Source organism: Peromyscus leucopus, chromosome 3 (assembly GCF_004664715.2).
Source record: "Peromyscus leucopus breed LL Stock chromosome 3, UCI_PerLeu_2.1, whole genome shotgun sequence".
In the NCBI taxonomy this organism is placed as follows: domain Eukaryota; kingdom Metazoa; phylum Chordata; class Mammalia; order Rodentia; family Cricetidae; genus Peromyscus; species Peromyscus leucopus.
The window spans coordinates 104814678-104832440 of NC_051065.1; the positions used below are offsets into that span (position 1 = coordinate 104814678).

The window sequence follows — 17763 nt, forward strand, 5'->3', positions numbered from 1 at the left end:
ATCACTGAAGGAAGTTAAGACAGGAACTTGCACAGGGCAGGAACCTGAAGGCAGGAGCTGATGCAGAGACCATGGAGGGATGCTGCTTACTGGTTTGTTCCTCATGGCTTGCTCAGCTAGGACAGCAGTTCCTTAAGGGGCAGCCACAGTAAATAATATAAAACAGTTAACAACAGTTTGGGAGCAGAAGCCTCACAGTGGACATCCTCTCCTCCTAGCGTGATTGGCAGAACAGGCTCGCTGGCCTTAGCTTTTCTTTGTCACCTATTTCAAAGGTAATTTCTATGTGACAGCAATGTCTTCTGACAGCAATATCTTCCGTGTGTTTCAGACAAGTTTAATGCCACTATAGTGCAGTATTTCCTGTTACTTAGCGTAAGATTCATTCCGATTAGACCATGCAAAGTTGGTTCATATAATGAGCATTCCCTTTCCAGTAAGAATATTGGTTGAATGGCTCAGACACCCGCCTCATTGAAAGCAATGATTTCCCTAACGTAGTCATCCAGGCCTGTTTTTTCCATGCCTTACTGCAAACTGGCCTCTTGTCTGCATTTGCATGGATACTTTTCCATTTGAAAAGAAGGGCTCTGGTAAATTTCAGGTTTGAGGTTAAAGGAAGACCAGAAGAAGTGGGAGGTAAAATGTCCAGGTCTCTCCCTTACAGCATGGTTTATTCAGCAGATGCTCACTAAATGCTCACTGTTGCCAAGATAATGTAAGTAACAAGGAGTCCAAAAAGATGGACAAGTCCCGCATCCCCGAATTCTCCCCTGCCCAACTCTTTAGAAATTAGTAGAATGAAGGCACGGCACAGTGGTGCAGGCTTTTAATACTAGCACTGGGGAGGCAGAGGCAGGCAGATCTCTGTGAGTTCAAAGCCAGTGTGGTCGACATAGCAAGTTCCAGGCCAGCCAGGGCTACATAGTGAGACACTGTTCCAAACAACAGGAAGTTAACAGAGTGGAAGCGACATACATGTAAATAGATAGAAAGTAAGGCAGGCATCTCAAAGGCTACTTCAGAATAGCCAGGTATGGAAATAGGGAGCAGACATAAAATGTACAGAATTAGGACTTTAAGTCCAGTTGTGTAAGATTTTCCAACCCATGTGATCAGAAACATCAGTCTGCATGTGACTTGTTTTTATTCTCTCTTCCTGTGGTGGTTTGAATGAGATACCCCTCAGAGTTTTTGAATGCTTGGTCCTGGCTGGTGGTGCAGTTGGGGGAGGTTTAGGAGGTGTGGCCTTGCTGAGGAAGAACGTCACTGGGGATGGGGCATGTCCCTGGGGGTGGGCTTTGAGAGTTCAAAGACCTGTACCATTCTTCAACTTTGCTCTCAGCTTCCTGTTTGTAGTTCAAGATGTGAGCTCTTAGCTTACTGCTCCAGTTGCCATGACAGCCTGCTTTCCCTCCATGGTAATGGACTCGTACTTCTCTGGAATGGTAAGCCAAAACAAACCCCTCCTTCCGTAAAGTGCCTCGGTCATGGTATTTTATCTTGGCAACAGAAAATCAACTAAGACACCTCCTAAGTCCCAAGACAACAGATTTTACATGTGGGGGTCATGGTTCCTGACCCACAGGGTAGCTCCTGAGACTGAGGCAGATCCCTTGGAAGAAGGGACAGTCTCGTAGCTGCAATTGTTCTCATCACTCCCCCATTCCATTTAGACCCACTGCTGATATTTGTAAACCATGAAAGGACAGTAAAGCGTTGGCCTTGGCTATACCAGCTCTCGGGGAGGATGCTCAACTCAAAACTAAGAAATGCTTATGGCCTTTATGATAGAGTCCACTTGCTGAGAAGTTGCTCACAGTCTCCTCCCTTCCTCACCGCTGATTAGACTCCACCCTTTGCTGAATTAGTCAGGCAGCATCTTCATCACCATCTGCTTCTCTTTGTCTTGTTCTCTGACCCCACCTTCAGCACCAACCACGGGTCCTGACACATCATGTGTCTGGAGTGAATGAATGAGTAAGACATGTTCCTTCCCCATGTTCTCTCTGCCATTCTTTCCACATTGTATTCCCTCTCTGTCTGGGTATTGTAAGCTCATGGAGGGCAAAGGTCACATCCTCCTGACTGGGCATGCCATACAGTACTCGATGAATTCAGGGATGGGAGCTGTGTGCTTCTCCATAAATGGGTCTTAAGTCAAGTTCTGAAGGTGATAACAGACTGGATGGGTCTCCCCCACTTTGCTGATGTCACCTGGCCAGTTCTCTTAGCATGAACCCAGAGACTGAGGATATGAACTCAGGAAGCACTTAGCTACCTTCTCTCTTATCTGCTAAGACACGTAATTTAGCCCACTATGAAGCCGAGTCTGGGCTGCTGTGTTCTGAAGGAGGGGACACACTGACCTCAGCACAGCTCTGTGTTCAGGGGCAGGCTCACTCTCTGTGGCACTGTGGTAGTGGGACACTTCTTAGTGTAGAGGAAACGCAACTTCCTACTATTGGACAAGAAGTCAGGCAGAAGAGGGTTGAATCTGTGAGAGGCAGGAGACATGCTCTGGTGCTGGCAAAGCTTGCATTGCAACCACGTTAGCCCAGTAAGTGAAGCAAGCAGTCTAGATGGAAGTCGCCAGGAGTCAGGCTGTGGCACCCAGAGCACCAGCCTCTTGATTCTAACTCCACAGACAGGCCCCTTAGGAAAGCTCCCCAATGTGACACAAGCGGCCAGCGTGGGTATCATTCTTGATTGTCTAGGATAATGAGAGTGCCTGTCACCTTTGCTCTGCTACCAAGTGCATGTAGTTACTACATTCAAAACTAACCTTGGGAAATGTGCCCATGCTCTTTGGCCAGTAGACGGTTCACATGCTCTGCCCCACCCCCGGGTGACCCGAGCTTACTGTGTGCTCTGTTTCTGTCCTGGCTGGGAAGCCTGCACTCATTCTCTGTGTCACTGGGTGCAAATTCACCTCAAGCACACTCCATTAGCAGCAGGCTTAATGAGCTTAGACTGAAGGTGAATCTTGATTAGATAAATAATCAAATAAAGGCCTGATCTTTATTAATAAGTCAGCACTGGCTCTACAAGCACAGCCTTTTGATGAGATGAAGCCTAGGGTGTGATCTGCAGCTGCAGAATGTCAATAAGTCAGCTCAGTGGCTTTCATCTCTGTGCTGCCAGAACTGCCGAGCATGACATTCCCTCACTCAAAACCGAGCAAAGGAACAGAAATTACCTTCATAGATCATGCCCAAATGCACCCCACATGCAAAATATATACCTAGATTATTCGGGTGTGGGAGGGGGAAGAAAATTACAACTTGCCACTCTTTCTTCATTTTATTCCTACAAAGATAAAGATTCCTTCCTCTGATGTTGGGCTATGATGGGTTCTTTCATTTCTGGTGGTGTGTGGGAGTCAGCTTGTCCTCCCACAGAGAGCCTGGCAGACAGCTGGCTGAAGACTGTCTTGGACTTGCCATCCGGTTACCCATGAATACAGTCCATACCCTTCCACTACGGGGCAGCCTCAAGGTGGCAGGCTTATTCTACCCTGTTCTGGGCTCGATCCAAAGCAAGAGAAGGATTTCATTAACATTTATGACAAACTACCAAAGTTGCTTGCATTGCTAAATTAGGCTTGGGGTGGGGCACTGACTATGTGGTGGCAGTGGTGGGGCACCCACATGCCATGGTGAAAGCATGTGGACCTTTAGAAACAGATCCTGGTTCACATCCTTGTAGCACTACTTGATAGCCAAATGCGGTTGATTGCTTAATTGTTCTAAGCCTCCGTCACTCTCACCTGTAAACTGAAGATAATAATGCCAGTTGCATAAAGTGTGACAAGGATCAAACTGCTTAGATAATAACCATGGAAAGGAGGAAGCAAGGAGTAACTCAGAGCACTCGTGGCTATCACCAAGGGAATTTTCTTTTACATATTTCCTCTTGTATACTGCATCGAAGCAACATGGCACACATGTGGCTGGTGCTCAGATGACTATTATTTTCTGTCATGTTCTGTGGGGTTTTAGTACACCAGTGTTCTCTGAAATTCTTGAGCGCTTGTGACTACTCTCAAGTGAATTTTTATGTGTACAATTGCTGGTTTATTGATATAGGGTCAAATGCTCCTAGACATTTCTTTTCAACCTGGGTAGAGGATCAGGTCAAGACAGCCAAAAGCTATGGTACTACATGCCTGTAATCCCAACACTTGGGAAGCTGAGGCAAGAGGATTGCCATGAGTTTGAGCCTAGCCTGGGCTACATAATAAGTATGAGGCCAGCCCAAATTACTTAATGAGTATCAATCCAGCCAGGGCTACAGAGTAAGGCTCTGTCTCAAAAAGCCAAAACCCATAAGGCATCAGATGCTCTCTCTGACCCCACAGAGCCACTTACCAGCCATAAGCATTTGGGCTGTGAGAACTGTGGGGAAGAATGTTCTAGAAATCTTCAGCTTCTTGGAGTCAAAGTGGCCCATCTCTGAGCTGCCCGGCTTCTTTCTCCCAGGTGGATCTTAGCCCCTGCCTACTAATGGGATGCTTTTGACAAATCTGCTTCATTCTCATGAAAGCTGTCAGCTCTCTGACCCTCCCCCCAAGTTATTTTAGAATTCTAGGTATCAAGCCTAAAACCTTAAAAAAAAAAAAAAATCAACTTGTCACTTTCTAAAGCCTAACACAGGGACTCTTGGGCATTTTCAGTAAAAAATTCTTACTTCCTCTTACCAAATTCTGGATAATGCTAGGCATTGCTAACCAACAGTATGCCTTGGGTTCAGAGAACTTGGGTTGGTGGTTCCCACACATTTCTCACCAAGCTGAGAATGTTAACAATCTGCTTTGCATTTTATTCGCTACTCAAGCAGAATACCACAACCCACTATCCCCCCAAAAACAAAAATCTCAGGAAAAAAAAAAAAAACCAGCAGAAAGACCAAGTTTCATGAATTAGAGCTTGATTTTGGAGAGAAAAAAGCCACATATTCGAACTGTTTTGTGCCTTCCAAGTCGAAGGTGAATAGACAGTCCTAGAATGACACAACCAAGAAAAGTAAGAAAAAGAAAGTAAGGACACAGGAAGCCCTGGCGCGGAGCCACTGGTGCCACGTGAGCTGCAGTCAAGTCCCATCCAGTAGACCGTGAGCAACCCTAGGCCGTCGTCTCAACCCAGCACTGGGCAGCGGTGTTTCTAGTCACACCCGGCCATTTCAGACCCTGACTTCATCTTTCCTGGTCTCTTCCCATACTGTGCCAGTGTGTACTGCAGGGCCTCCAAAGGCCTGAGGGTTGTTGAGTCCCCAAGGAGAGAACAGCTCAGGATGGGGCTGGAACAGCAACTCTGAGCAAGTTTAGCAGATGACCAGTCTAGGCCACAAGTGAGAGGCAACAGCCCCAGATGAATGGCACCATTGTCTTCCATGTTGTTCTTAGTCACCACTTCTGTAGACTGTGTCTATTTTCATATCTACTCCTTCCTCTAAAGGGGCACAAGGCTCTGGATAATCCAGGTCCTGCCCTCCTCACATCCCTGGCTTTCTTTTCCCGCCCTGCACCTAGGTTGAGACAGCTCAACAGTTGCCCACAGAGTCAAGACCTTTCTCTCTGTCCTTTTCTCAGGCTGCATTCTCTGACACTCCTTCCCCAGCTTGACATACTCCTGTGCCTTTAAGGCCTAGCTTGCCTATCTATATCCTCCCCAAAAGTCATTCCTGTCTCCTAGCTTGCCTACACCCTCCCAGAAAGTCATTCCTGTCTCCATGGATGAGACTTTGTCCCCTAGACGGAAATCAAGGTTCCTAGAAAAATGTGCTCTTGCTCTCTCCCTCTCTCCGCCCTTTCTATTAGATTAGCCTACAGCACCCTGAGGACAGAACTCCCAGCACTTTTTTTCTTCACTGAAACTGAGGTGAACGGATGAACGGCACTTTCCTCACCCTTTCCCAGGTCACCTGTTTCCCAATGACTAACTGTAGAACGAGGCAAGTGCCAAGCCCCAAAGAACTCAGCACTCAGTACCTGGATGGCTTCAGAAGCAGACCACGTGTGAATGAGACTTGATTCTTCTCCACGGGTTTGCCTGCCTACCAGGATGATTAGCCTCTCCTGACTTGGGTTGGACCACCTAACAGGATACAGACCAACTCCCCACTATTACCTCTGCAAAGATCCACCAATCAAATATATCCCAGCTCAAAAGCATAGGAGGCACAAAGCAGAAGTCCTTCAAGGCATGGTGTGCACCTTTGTATTTCCTGGGGTGCCAAGCCTGATGTCTTTCTCTTAAGTGGGGCTTGACAGAATTTGAAGAAAGAAGATCAGAGTGGGAGAGATGGATCAGGAGGTAAAAATATTAGATCTGTTCACTGGAGGACCTGAGTTTGATTCTCAGAATCTATGTAAGAAGCTGGATTTGTTTCTGTAATTTTAGGACTGGTCTTCTGAGTGCTGTTAAGGACACCTGATGAAAGAGGGTTAACATGATTTTAGTGCTTAGCTGGAAACAATTTATTACTATGTACAAGCAACGACGAGTCATTCACCCCAGCTGAGAGCCTCTTGGCCACTGAAGCTCTACATGCAGGACTTCTCTCAGAACAAAGAGGCACTAAGGATAACTTATTTGACCCTCTGGCAACAGGAAAGCACATTTTCGTCTCCATTCAGCATGAGTTTTAGGAATGTCATTTTAAGCAAGGAAAACTTAAATCTCCTGCAATCAGAGAAGCTCATGTCAGGCTGGTGCTCGCATCACTTGTCAGGACACTTTGACCAGATAATGGAGTGCACCGTGCTACAGCTATGAGAAGAAGCACTGTACTCATCCGGGTCTCTTCTAAACCAGCCCAGGGCTGGCTAATGCAGCACAAATTTAGTAAACACTCTGAGTATATGTCACCAACACAGACAGTGTCACAATATCTGTGTTCTCAAAGTTCAGCCTGATGACCATTCATTGCAGAACCGCCCAGCAACTCCCTACTATCAGGGTCCTAGCTCCTTTCAGACTTTGGCAGGTAGCTGCCAAGGACAGGAGCCAGGTACACGCCATTTTAAAGCATAGCCTAGGTAATTCACAATACACTTGTATTTTTAAAAAATGTCAAAAGAAAAGACAAAGTCTTGTTACATTGAAGTTTGGTGCTCTTATAAAATAATTCACCACTAAAGTGATCTTTGGAATGCATTTCCAGTAATAACTTGGACCTTTTATGTAACAATTCCCTTCATTACTCTTTAATGGCATTCAAGCTGAGTCAGTTTCAGACAATGCTATTATATTTTCAGCAAGGCAATGAGGCACAGAATGGCTTCCTGAGGAACAACATTGATGGTTTGGGGCATTAGCTGTGTGGGAAGACTTGACATTGACCATCTCCCTCTCTACAAGGAAATGAAAAGCCTCTATTTAAAAAATTTCCAAAAGCCCTCTAATCTGACTTTTAAAAAGTAGAACTTTACATGAAGGAAGATTAGGGGAAATCTTTACATGAAGGAAGACATGGGGAAATTCATGTTGGCAAACAAATGTTTACCAAGTAAGTATCTGCCACATAAAGCCAGCCCTTAGGTAAGGGACAAAGAGGTAAATGAGACGAGGTCTTTACCTTCTAAGTGACAAGAGCAGTGGCAGGGACAGGGGACCCTTGTGCTGTGGAGAACCAGCAGTTCATCTGACCAAGGGGTCACACAAGCCGCTGGGAGGAGATGGATTGCTGCTGGACCCTGAGGACCCTGAGCATCCCAGAAAGGAGGGTAGGGAACATGTGTCCAGGGGAGGGCCTGAAGCCTGGGGCTGTTCCCGGGGCTTCCAGGATGCAGCTGGACAAGTGGGGGTTGCACAGTGGGCAGAACTGCCTCGTGCAGGCGGAAGGCTTCTACGGGTGGCCTCTGCTCCTCACTTTCTACATTCTGTGAAGTTAAAGTGGAGTTTCTTTTCAATTTGACTTTTCAGAATATACACTTGATAGAAATCCAAAACATATATATGAATATTCACCTTCATTTCAGGAGCAAGCACAGATTATTCAAAAGCATAATTAACAGTATGGGATTTTAAAAGGTGCCTGCTTCTTTACACAGCCCACCATGTGCTTCTGTGCCCAGAGAATCCCAGGGCATCTTAGTAGGAGTGCATAACTAACTTTTGTTTCTTTGAGAAACTAATGCTTCTGCCCCTTGACTAGTTCAACATCATTCCAGAAGCTCTTTCCATCTAAATTTAAGGTTATCTGTAAGAACATGCTTTTCAAAAACAAACATTTCCTTAATTAAAAAAAAAATTAGTACAAGCTGGGCGGTGGTGGTATACACCTGTAATCCCATCACTCAGGAGGCAGAGACAGGAGGATCTCTGTGAGTTTGAGGCCAGCCTGATCTACAGAGAGAATTCCAGGACAGGCTTCAAAGCTACAGAGAAACCCTGTCTCAAAAAACAAACAAACAAACAAACAAACAAACAAAAATTAGTGCAGATTTTAACTGAGGCCCAAATTCAGAATTGTTTACAACTGAAACCAAACCTCGTGGGTGGGGAAGGGTCAGCATCTGACTGCTGAATGAAGGCTTTTGTTTTTAGTGTCTGCAGCACGAACATACTCTGCACGGTATTTTGAGTACTGCCCATGGGAAAACGTGTGTGTGCACCACACAGGGCAGCAGGTGGTGCGAGAAGCAGGCGGAGAAGGTGAGGTTCTCTAAGAAACGCCCCAGCACAGTGATGCCCCCTCAGGGGGCCAAACAGAGGTATCTGGGCTGATCACCATCAGGGCTCTAGTGTGTGCTGGACCTTTTACTACAAGTGATCTTAATCATTTTAACTATCACCTACCACACACTTATTATTCGGCACTTGGCAGGATACACTCTCAAGTGTCAAAGTCAATGAGTCAATGACTTAATGAGAGTATTAGAAAAACAGTCTTGGTAAGTGAGGTGGCCTGGACCCAGAAAGACATTTGCAACATATTCTCTCTGAAGTTTGGATTCCAGTTCTGATTCTTTGGGTGTGAGGAGACACAAACCAGGCAAGGGCAAGAGGGGCCAACATGGGCAGTGGAGGAGCTCTCGTGAGGGGGATGGTAGGGAACAGGTGCTGTGAAGAAATCAATTAAAAATGGCAGGGGGCGCTAACTAAGGAAGGGGAAGGGAAGAATACAGAGGGTCAGGAAGGGAGAAGGAATAAACACTAGGGATGTTTGAAAAAGCCGTGGGTAAACATATTACCTCATATTTACATAAAAACACACAGTGCATAACAATCCCGTCAAGAGCCATAGACTCTAACAAAATCCCTAGTGCCAAGCGTGGGAAACTTCCCTCTGAATTGTTGGTTAGGAGGTCCAAGAGACTCCCAGAACAATACAGGCTATCACTGTTGTCCTTGGTTGCTTCAGAACTTATCACGAAGATGCCACACACTTAGGGTGTTGGGCTGGGAAGAACGAGACTGGAACTGCCCTGGAAAACCCCTCCCTTAGAACCAGCTCTCAGGGGCTCACAAGGTCCTATGCAGCTGCCATGAACTCTAACAGCCACGGCAATATATCCGCAGTGGTGCGGCAGTGTCACTCATGGGTCAGGAAGTCAGACTTCCAGACCGCTGCCCAGCACACAGAGGCCAACCGTGAAAAAGGAAAATTGTGTCTGTATACCAGCGCCATGACAGAGACCTGAAACTCTATTTTGTAACATTTGGGATATATGGTGTGTGTGTGTGTGTGTGTGTATCATATATATATGTATATGATATACATGCTCATGGCCTAATTTCATGTATAGTTTGTAGAGATACACGGTTGTCTGCAGTGCGATCTTGTGCGTGTTGTATAGAATGCACAGAGAATCTTGCATAAACACCATGACGGCCACAAAAGATGACAAAACAGTAACTAGTATCAGAGGGAAGGATTGAGGACTGGGTTGTGGCTTGGTGGCAGGACACTCGCCTGGCATGAAGCAAGGCCTCAGGTTCCATCCCCAGCCCTGGAGAGATAACCAAGGCACCTGCCTAGCAGTTCGAAGGAAAAGAACCATCCAGGTCTGGTTTTCTGTGGCCTGGTTATCTGTGGCCTATTCAGGGGGTGAATAGTCTCATGATTCCCCAGCCATGGACATTATTACTCATATGCAAAGGACAACTTTTGCTGATCTCTCTCTCTCCCTCCTTCTCTATCTATCTATCTATCTATCTATCTATCTATCTATCTATCTATCTATCTATCTATCTAGTGTGTGTGTGTGCATGCATGTATGTTTTCACGTGTGTGTGTGTGTGTGTGTGTGTGTGTGTGTGTATGTATGTGTGTGTGTGTGTGTGTGTGTGTGTGTGTGTGTGTGATGGCATGTAAAAACCTGAAGTTGATACTAGGTGTCTTCTTTGACTGCCTTCCACTTGTTTATTGAGGCAGGTTCCTGACTGAACACTGAACTCCTCCTAGTCTAGTTATTCAGCTGGCCCAGGGTATCCCTTATCTCTTCTCCAGAGTGCTGAGATTACTGGAGCTATTGTGCTTGCCTGGCTTGTACATGAATTCTGGGGATCAAACTCAAGGTTGTAGGCAAGTGCTTTATCCACTGAGATGACCCAGCTAGACCCTAGTAGTGACATAATTTTAAAAATTATTTAACTTTGTAATTGAACAAATTTGGACTTGAACCCTAGACTTAATTCCACTATTTGTATAATGAAAATAATCAAAGAGAAGAACTTACTTAAAAATGATGTGTATGTATGTAAGGGAACGCACACACGAGTGCAGTGCCAATAGAAGCCCGAGCTATCAGATCCCCTGGGACTGGAGTTACAGGCAGTTGTGAGCCATGAAGGAGTTCTGGGAATTCAACTTGGGTCCTCTGTAAGAGCAGTCTATGGTAATATTTTATTTGTACTGAAATGTGATTTTATTTGTATGTTAGTAAATAAAGTTGCCTGGGGGTCAGAGCTATTAGCAAGCCATATCGAAAGCTGGGCGGTGTTGGTGCACGCCTTTAATCCCAACACTTGGGAGGCAGAGCTAGGTAGATCTTTGTGTGTTCAGGGATACAGACAGCATTGGAGACACACGCCTTTAATCTCAATACCAACCATAGAAGACCTGGAGGTCTGTACAGACAGGCAGTGATAAGGCAGTCATGTGGTTGGGTTTACAACCAGTGAGAAGACAGAACAGAAAGTCTTTATAAAGACAGACACACAGGAAGTAGGTCTCTTTCGGAGAGGTAGGACCACCGAGAGAGGAAGGGTAAGGTTTTTAGCTCTTAGCTCTGACCTCTTGGCTTTCTTTTTTGCATTATTTCTGTGTTTCTTATTGAATAAGACAGTTACTTCTACAGCAGTCTGTACTTTTAATCACTGAGCTATCTCTCCAGCCCCAAGAACTTATTTTGAGAACTGGGGGCTGAAGAGATGGCACAGAGTAGTTAAGAACACTGACTGCTCTTCCAAAGGACCCAGGTTCAATTCCTAGCACCCACATGGCAGCTCACAACTGTCTGTAACTCTAATTCCAGGGGATTCAATGCACATAAAAATAAAAATTGAAAAAAAAAACCCTATATATATATAAAAAAAGAAACACATAAGGGTCAGGCAGTGGTGGTGCCCGCCTCTAATCACAGCACTCAGGAGGCAAAGGCAGATGGATCTCTGTGAGTTCAAGGCCAGCCTAGTCTACAGAGTGAGATCCAGGACAGGCACCAAAGCTACACACAGAAACCCTGTCTCAAAAAACAAAAACAAAAACAAACAAAAAAAAATTGAGAACAGAAACAATGCTTTATTGTAAAGGGACTAGCATTTAATAGCTCTTCAATAAATATTACTCTGCATAGAAGAAATTTTTCACTAAGCAGATGGAAGTATGGTAATTTAAAATAATTTTTTCTTGATAAAAATGTTCTGGGATTTAGCTACTCAAACAGGCTGGAACCATGTATTTGGAAAATGTAGCATCTTTCATTTTCCAGACTCTGAGCCTGAATCAAGCTCTCAAGCCAGTTGATCTACTTAAGAGTTTGATGTATCCATGAAATAGACTTTGTCCATGTAATTATTTGAATAGTTCTGGGAAAGTAATAGGAACAAAATGACTCAGAATTGCAAATGCAATAAAGATGAAGCAAAAGGATATTGTAAACATAGATTTTATGGGGGATGGAGAGATGGCTCAGTGTTTAAGAGCACTAGCTGTTCTTCCAAAGAGGACCTAGGTTCAATTCCCAGTACCATGGTGTTTCACTGTAACTCCAATTCTAGGGGATCTGATGCCCTTTTTTGCCTCTTCTGGCAATGCACGAATGTGGTGCAGAGACATACATGTAGGCAAAGCTCACATGTACATAAAGGAAAAATTAAAAAGGAAAAATAGATTATAAAAAAAGTAGTGTTGGTCAGGCAGTGGTGGCACACACCTGTAATCCCAGAACTTGAGAGGCAAAGGCATCTCAGTGAGTTTGAGGCCAGCCTGGTCTGCAGAGTGAGTTTTAGGACAGCTAGAGCAGTTACACAGAGAAACCTTGTCTTGAAAAACAAAAACAATAACAAAAACAAAAAAGCAGTGTTGTGAAATACTCCTTTTGTACACTGTGAAGATATGTTGCTCTCATCGTTAATAAAAAGCTGATTGGCCGATGGCTAGGCAGGATTTTGGGGGCAGAGAGAATTCTGGGGAGAAGGTGGAGTATGAGAGGATAGCATGGGACTCAGAAAAAGCAACATGGGAAGTTCATAGTGAGAGGACCAAGCAGACACCATAACAGGCTGCTCAGTCTTCTCTCAGAGATCAGGCTTCAATTTCAGTTCCCTGAGACTGAACAAGCAGTTTTTGAGTCACAAACAAAGGGCAATTAATCAATCTCCAACACCCCCCCCCCATTAGCAAGGATGAGGAGGGCTGATACATGCAGTATTAGACCAGTCAGCCTCCACAGTCAGCAAATAACCACATAAGGACAAAGTCTGGGACTTGTCTAGGCCTGCCCCAAAATGGAAAACTGTAGCCCTGACCAGCTCCGAACTAGCCCTAGCCAATTAGAATGTACTAATATGATTGCCACTAGCTTAACCCAATCAAATGACCTAATTGCTCTAGGACTTCCCCTTGGCTGTGCTTAAAAGGAGCCCACACGTCCTTATTGGGGTCTTCACCATCTTGCCTTTGTGTGTGATGGCAGGCCACAGCATGCTGGAATAATAAACACTCTTGCTAATTGTATATGTGGATGGTGGTCTTTTGTGGGACTTCTCTAGGACCCTAACACATAGATGAGGTAAACGAGCCTCGGGGCAGCACATAGATTAATAGAAATGGGTTCATTTAAGTTGTAAGAGCTGACTGGAGACAAGCCTAAGCTATTGGCCAAGCATTTTTAAATTAATAACAAGTCTCTGTGTGGTTATTTGGGAACTGACTGATGGGATAGAAAAGTCTGCCTACAAAGTAGACTTTGGCAAACTTGTTTTCTGGGGGTAGATAAAAAGAAAGTAGTATAAAACTTGCTATTTCTATTTGTAAATGGTTCAAACCTGAAATAAAAGTCTCAGAAAAAAATACATTGGGAAGGAAAATTGCTGATTTAGAAGCATTTTTAAAGGCTCAGAAAGGTCCCAGTATTGGATGCATGCCTATTAAGGAGTGGTACAATTTGGATCAGGAGTGTCCACCAAAGGCCCATGTCCTAACTGTTTGTCGTCAGTATTGAGGGACTGTTGGGAGGTGGTGGAACCTTGAAGAAATGAAGCCTTGAGGCCTGGGGTTGACCTTAGTTGCAGAGGGCTTGCAAGGCCCTGAGTCCACTCAACAGCTCTGAAGAATAAAAAAGAAATGAAGCCTTGAAGGAGGAAGTTAGGCCATTGGAGGTCTACCATTGGTAGTATTGGTATCCCGGTCTCTGCCCTCCCTCTCTGATTCCTGCTGCCAAAAAGAGAATGGACTTCCTCGGCCATGTGCTCCTGCCATGAAGCACTGTGAAGCCACAGGCCTAGCAGCAAGGGGATCAAATAAACCCCTGAAACTGTGAGCCAGAAAATCCTTTCCTCCTTTAGGTTAACCAACCACCTCTGGCAGTTGTCACAGTGATAGAAAGCTGAGCAACACAGGGATCTTAAAGTGTGATTCTCCAGATAATCCCTAGAAGTATTTGGTCCATAGGAAAACCATTGTATGTAAAAGACAGCTGCTCATGGCAGGCCAGAGAACAAGGGTCTCCTAGAGCCATAGTCACTTTTTAGATACTTAAAAAGATAACCTCTCATGGTACTTTTCTCCTAATTACTAAATGATGATGACCATTCTAACCTGTTTATCTGTTACCTAAAACATTGGTTGTGTGGCTAATTTGGAATGTGGTATAGAGACATTTTATATCAATGTTAACAATACTGATAAAATACAATGTGAAATAAAATAAATAATAATAAAAAATAGAAAAAATAAATAAAATAAAAATACATGAAAAGTATGCTTGCATTGAGAGGGAGGATAAAATCTCCCTGGGATAGAATGGTGACCACTACAAGACCCAAATACAAATATCAGACAAATACCACTGTTTCACAGAGATGACACACTTTTCTCTTTCCCTATATGGGACTCAGGTCTGTGATGTCCATCAGGTCCAGGACTAATTAATTCCCTACAGTCCTTTTAGGAGTTTTGTCCTCTGAGAGGAAATTAAAGTGGTAAGCCCTCCCTAAGACAGATGAACACCAAGAACAGAGTCCCAAGGTTAATAATCCCAGACACAGTGCTCGCCTTTAGTGGTCCTCAAAATTTACCCCTAACTTTTTTTTAAACTTTATTTAAATTAACATTATTATTATCATTTTTAAAAAGACTTATTCATTTATTATGTACACAGAAGAGGGTGCCAGATCTCATTACAGATGGTTGTGAGCCACCCTGTGGGTGCTGGGAATTGAACTCAGGACCTCTGGAAGAGCAGTTGGTGCTCTTAACCTCTGAGCCATCTCTCCAGCCTCACCCTAACTTTGACTGATATAGAAAACAGTTAATCCCAGGCCTCCCAGGACACAGAAAACCAGGTTAAATTCCTTTGTTCAGGTATTTATGAACAAAAGTACAGCCTAGAATTTTCTGTTGTTATGCAGGTCTATGCCATTGTGGACACTTCATCTGAACCTGGATTAGTACCACAGATAAGTCAGAGCAATTTCTACCCAAGCAAGATGAAAGGCAGACGGACTGTTGAGGAAGTGCGAGGGCGTTGCTGGGACTTGACGTCACATCATTCCACCAGACTGCTCCCCCATCTTTTCTTTGTAACTATTAACTAGAGCGTTGCACAGTTAGAGGCGTTTATCAAGTCTTAAATCGACACAGCCAACTGACCTAAGAAATGTTTCAACGAATGCTTTACAGACAAAGGCAGGATGTGCTCATGTTGTTCAGCATGCAGACCCACAAGCAAAACCCCATCAGTAAGGAGAATGAGCAACAGTGGTGGGTATCTGGACAGCTCCTGTCAGTCTCCCTGCTGCTTGACTGATGAAGAAATCCAAACAGGGACATACAAAAGCCCCACACTCCTAGGAAAAGGCAAGTGTCCTACAGGCTCAAGAAGCCAGCCTCAGATTAGTTTCTGATAAGATTAATCAAGCAGCGACAGCCTTCTCCAGTGAACACGCCTCCGGGGCCCTTGGGGGAGGGTACTCGCCTTCCCTAAAATACAGTGAACTGACTCACCCCACTGAGCCTCCTGTAGGCCTGGCCACCTCAGTAATAAACATAAGCCACAGTTCTAAGTGACAGCAATCCATTCCAGCTTGGTATGTTTACCCAAAATAAGCTCTTGTTCACAGAACATCAACAGTTTGCCTTGGACAATAAGAATTACCTTTGACAAGCTAATTATTCCTGCACAAAATAAATATTAAAAGATTGAAAAATTAAAACCATGTGATCACTTCAGTAGATGCACACAAAGCATTTGACAAAGTTCAACATCTACTTGTAATTTAAAAATAAAACTCTCAACATAATTTGCAGAAAGAAATTTCCTTAAATGGGAAAGCTATGTGAAGATCCTGGGCCAGTACTGTAATCAGTGAGGAAGAAGAGCTTCTCCCAAGAGAACTGGGCTGGGCCATGGCTGCCCTTCTTCCCACGTCTACACAACAGGGCACTGAAGCACTAGTCAGAGAAAACAAACAAGAGGCCGGGGAGATGCTCAGCAGCTAAGAACCTGGTGCTCCTCCAGGGCACCCAGCTTTGGTTCCTAGCACCCACATCTGGAGGGTTACAATCATATGTAACTCCAGCTCCAGGAAATCTGGTGCTCTGATGCCCTCTTTTGGCTTTTGAGGGCAATTGCACCCAGCCAGGTACACAAACCTACAGGCACACACGGGCACACACACACAATTAAAAATTTTTTTTTTTTTTTTTTTTTGGTTTTTCGAGACAGGGTTTCTCTGTGTAGCTTTGCGCCTTTCCTGGGACTCACTTGGTAGCCCAGGCTGGCCTTGAACTCACAGAGATCCGCCTGGCTCTGCCTCCCGAGTGCTGGGATTAAAGGCGTGCGCCACCACCGCCCGGCTAAAAAATTTTTTTAAAAGAGAGAAAACAGATGAGAAATAAAATAAGTCATCCACAAATAAATAAATAAATAAAATTATCTACTTTTGCAGATGACACAATCCTATGCGTAGAAACTCCAAATAATCCATAAAAACTTTTAGAACTAACAAGCTGAATGAAGTTTTAGGAAACAAAATCAATGCAGAAAAAAATCAATGTGTTTCTTTGTGCTAAGAACACCTTATCTGAAAAGACAATTCAATATGTCATAGCATTGAAAAGGATAAAATAGTTAATAAGTTTAACCATGAAACCTACAAAACACAGATGAAAGAAACCAAGGAAGATACAAATAAATGGGAAAAGATTCCATGTTCCTATATTAAGAGAATTAATATGTGTATATTATGTGGAGTGACACAAGGATTCAAAGCAATCCTCATTAAAATCCCAACACTGTTCACATAAGTTTTAAGGAACAATAAATTCATATGTAAAATATATATAATAGAAAATTCATATATAAAGTTCATAATTTCATATGGAACCATAAAAGATCTTGACTTTCCAAATTATTTTGAGAAATAATGAATCTGGCACACAATTTCCTGATTTCAGATTGCATTACAAAGCTATAGTGATCAAAACAGTGTGGTTCTGGTACAAAAATACACACGTAGCCCACAGAACAGGACGGAGATCTCAGAAATAAAGCTGAACATATGGTTACATACTTTTTGACAAGGTGCTGGGAGTACACAATGGGGGAAAGGAGAGTTTCTTCAACAAATGCTGCTTGGAGTACTGTATGCTTGCATGTAAAAAATTGGACCCTTTTCTTGTACCATACACACACACACAAAAAAAAACCTCAAACGGATCAAAGGCCAAAACATAAGACCTGAAACCATAAAAATTATAGAAGAGAACACAGGAAAAGGCTGCTTCACATTGGCCTTGAAAATAATATGATGCCCAAAACTGAGGCACTAAAGAAAAAGAAAACAGACTATATCAAACCAAAAAGCTTCTGTATGACAAAAGTAACAACCAATAAAGTTAAAAAAGTATTTTGAAAGCACATATGTAACAATAAGCTAATATTCAAAATATATAAAGAACTTATATAACCCAGTAGTAAAGAACCTAAACAAGCTGCTTAAAAAGAGCAAAAGGCCTGCTGGAGAGATGGCTCAGGGGTCAAGAGTGCTGACTCTTCTTCCAGAGGACCCGGGTTCAATTCCCAGCACCCAC

General features: G+C 43.8%; 1 protein-coding gene across 1 annotated transcript in view; it reads right to left on the reverse strand.

The window, feature by feature from the left end:
* Positions 1 to 17763, reverse strand: part of Kbtbd12 (kelch repeat and BTB domain containing 12) — a 74180-nt gene that overhangs the window by 31758 nt on the left and 24659 nt on the right. The gene's annotated exons all lie outside the window — the stretch shown is intronic.